We start from the raw sequence: 4,221 nt of genomic DNA, 5'->3' as shown, positions 1-4,221 counted from the left end.
ACATTTGTAACAAGTGAACAACCAATTCTGAAGTGAAGCTTATAAAGGACAAAGAGAAAAGCAAGCATGAGGAGTTTTGTGTTTTACTTTATTTGTATTTTTGAATTTGTGAGTCAGATAAGGGCCAGTGCGCCTGTGTGAGTGAACTGCTGTTAATGTGAGCCAATTGAACCCCCCTACTGTGTAAAGCTGCAAGCTCTTACGGTCCTTTTCGGGGCATGCAGTGTTTAAGTACTGTATTTATGACTGCAATGTCAAATGGTAAGCCAAATCTATACATAGACTCAATAAAGGGTTGTGTATATGTGCTTGCATCAACAGGCAGTCAGTCACACAGGCTTTGCAGTGTTTTCTGTTTGTATATTTAGTTATGTGTAATCCCCTTTCTGGTATAAGCAGCTTTGCCCCAGTGGGTAAAAGCAACAAATGAACAGCTGAGTAGTCTGGAAAGACTATACAGCATTACTGCTTTAAAACTATGCGATAAAAGGTTTGCATAAAGGCAAAATATATATGCAGATATGCTCTAGACTATAGTGCTCTCTGGCATTTCAGCCCAAGTCTTAATAGCTCCATAGTCCATTTGCCCAGTGATCTGATTGGGTAGAAATTCAATTGCTCTCACAGTTGGCACAGAATAATAACTATATAGTGTCATTATGATTATAGTGTTGCCATTCTATATTTCAGCAGGGATCAGGCCATAATGTGCTCACCATCTTTCAGATTATTTGTCTTTAAACTGCTGTACCTCCAGCCACCTCCCTGCCGTAGGTCCAAAGAGTCATTCCATCATCATCCCATAATCCACCAGGAGTTTAAACGATCCCCCTGACACCCAGTGAATGCGCCCTCCTCCCCAAACATGTCATGCAGATGAAAAAATGAAAAGAATAATTTTCCCCCATTGACATATCAGTCAAATGCAACTGTGGAGGATGTTTATTTTTATAGATGCACTCCTCTCTTTTTCATTTTCAAACATTTTCTTGTTATTCTTATGGTTGTATTTATGTGTTACCAGTTTCTTTTAATGTGTTTCTGTCTGTGTGTACGCGTTTTGAAGCCATGAGGGATTTAGCACTACCCCAAGGCTGTTCGTAATCTACCCAGTCCCACCACTCCCCAGGGGCTGTGGTTTCATGCAGGTTGCCATTACTGTAGTGAAACCCCCCCCTTTAGGGGATTGCAATGCTGTCTCCAGCTCAAGGCACTGAGTTGATCCATCGTCTGCGGACTGTGTTTAAGCACTCACTTAATGTGCTAATAGTGTTAGACTGGGGAGATGCTGAAGAGCTTTTAACTTTCATCAGCTAAAGCTTTGTCTGTTAGAAATGCTGATTTCATGGCTGCTGAGTCGAAATTGTAAAATATTACGTGAGGTTCTGGTGTTTGATAGCAAGAGCTTTTTATCAAAGAGGCTGATGGGATTGTTTCCATAGATAAAGATGATGCCTACATGGAACCTGAACCAGGGTGGGGGACTCAGAGGGTCACAGGTAGTGGACGGAATCTCCTTCGGGCGCTGGGTTTCACTGAGCCTCTTCACATGCTGGGGTCACAGAGCGTGATGGAGGAGTGGAGTGGGACTACATTATCTTTCCCTTTTTGGAGTTCCTGTGTGTGTGTATGTGTGCGTGAGAGTCTGCACGATTGAGTGTGTTCTCCATAGGCTGTTCTTGGGTTGCTAAGCAACTCTGTGTCTGCACGGTGAAGTGGGGGTGGGAAGGAAGAGAAGCACCAGGTCAAGAGAGGCAGACATAAGCGTCGCTGCTTCTGATTGGATCTACCAGTGCTCCTGATGAATGATGCTGATTGTTATCATATTGGCTGGGTGTAGGCCTGAATCATGTTGGGATATCAAGGTCCATCACCTCCCTTCTTCAGTCATTATCTCTATCAGTATCTGATTCAGATACAGTCCGTTCACCTGTGAGTTTGTGTGTATAAAAAGTGTGTTTTTACTTGAATTAACACAGGTACAACCACACTACACAGTTTAATCTAATACATAGGTCTTAATTCCCCTAATGTCACATTTTAGATACAAGTGTTTCACGTTTGCAAAAGCAAAAACAGGAGGAGAGAAGAGAGAGTTTAGCGATTCAGTTGTTTTTGATCTATACAGGAAATGTTAGGAAAGGATGGGCACGGGGACTATTTTATAGTTTCCTTTCCATACTCACAGATAACTAACCAATTTTGAGTTAAACAAAAATCAGATATTCAGGCAATTCCCCTAAATGAAAATACCAAACTAAATAATGAACCTATGTGGGAAAATTTGGGGTGTTTTTCTTGAACAGAGACTGACTTTTAAAAGCAATGTGGTCATTAACATTACTCTGATGTAACCTTTGTAATTAGGGGTTTTGTTGTTTATTGGATGGCTTCTGCAAGTAAGGTGTCCCACTTTATATGGGGCTACAAAGCATTTCTGTCATTTGTCCCAGATCAAACATGCCTCACGAGAAACGTGTTGCTCCTAAGGAAACATGCATCCAAACTGAGACCTCAGCAAAAAGTACCTGAGAAAACAGTTTTAACACGTATTGCAACAGAAGAAGGGACTGCATGCGTGTGTAAGAAGATTTTCACATAAGATCATAATAACAAATGTGCATTTGTGCATATTTAACCTGCTTATATGAGACATATGACATATATCCCATCCATATTTAGCTTCTTGAGGTCTAGCAGTCTATTAGCGGGTGTCCTGTGCAATGAATATTGCATCATGTGTGATTCAGCAAATCAGATCTAAACTGTTTACTTCATTTCAGCTAATTCTGTTGTCTCCCACTCACAATCTAATATCCAGGTTGTGATCACTTCAGTCTTTCCTCAGAACAATGTTATATCTTGTCCTTGTCTTACTCACTAGAAATGGCACTAATAATTTTTCATGCCTCCTTCACTTGGATGTTTTGAATAATATTAACAGAGTCTGCAGGGGTGTCCCCACCGTTTCTACTGAAAGAGATAGTGAGAGGACACAAAACAGCTCAGATTCTCTGTGTAGGGCAACGAGTCCAATTAAGGGAGGGAATGATGGGTGGTCACGCTCTTCTGTTACCAAGGTTACAGGATGGGTCCAAAGCCAAGCCTTGACAAAAGGCACCGTCTCTACAGACAGAAGAGAGACCCAAGGCCACACAGCCAGGTCCAGGGTCAGGCAGAGCATGGAAACAAGGAAAAGCTGGACTTTAAATTTACTGCAGCTAAACAAAACTGCTGTAAGTAAGGTGATAATGATAATTACTGTGTGTGTGTTTACTCGTGTTTCCACCTGTTGTAATGATTTGTTTTTCCAACCATAAAAAGTAAACAAGAGGACACTGTAAAAAGTGTTTTAAGCTCTATTATACCTGTTCTTTTATTTTTCATTAATTTACTAAAAGTTCTGACTTTAATCTTAGAATCCTGAGACAAAAGTCAGAATTCTGAGAAAAAATGTCAGAACTTTGACACCCAGTGTACGCTTTATTAGAAAAAAAGTCAGAATTCTGACTTTAATCTCAGAATTCTAAAATTAAAGTCAGAATTCTGAGATTAAAGTCAGAATTCTGGAAAAGAAGAAAAAAAGACATGCCCACTTTTTTTCCCCAGTGGCCCGAATCCTCTTTCGTAATTTTGAGCTAGATAAATTCCTAAATTTACTTAATGCTTAAATGTTCTCTTTACCATTATAGGGAAAATTGCACTGTTGAGGCACAAACAGTTACCTTACATTGGTTGAAAACAGAAGGACTTTGTCACATTTACAAGAATAAAGGTGATTAGTAGTAGTGCCAAAGTTTAGTTTTGCAGTTCGATGCTTTTCATTTGCAGCTTTATAATTTCTCACATCAATTCCTCTTTTGGTCTTGTCATAAGTGCTGTGGCAGGGTATTACTAAAGGTTAATACTTACCCTACTTTTGGATGAGGTCTGTGTAAGCACAGTAGTCCCGCCAACCTGTTGTAGGGACAGCCAATCAGAAGGAATTTGGAATAAAGGTAGGGAGGCTTTAAGGGGAGAGGATCTAACGTGTCTCCTTTTACACAGTGAATAAACCGAAGGGCTGGAAATTCCCAGTTTCAGGGACTCTAGCAGAGTCATGATCTAAAAATGCCATTAGTCCACTATAATATGTACAGGTAGCTATACCTATGCATGGGGAAAAAAGGGGTTTGTGGTATATTTTATGCTGGCAGGGGGCACAGAGAAGGTCAGATATGG

The sequence above is a fragment of the Mchenga conophoros genome, linkage group LG2, assembly GCF_057382185.1.
Source record: "Mchenga conophoros isolate Kocher_MC1m ecotype Shallow Benthic linkage group LG2, M_conophoros_male_GT1.1, whole genome shotgun sequence".
Lineage (NCBI taxonomy): Eukaryota > Metazoa > Chordata > Actinopteri > Cichliformes > Cichlidae > Mchenga > Mchenga conophoros.
This window is presented reverse-complemented; position numbering follows the sequence as displayed.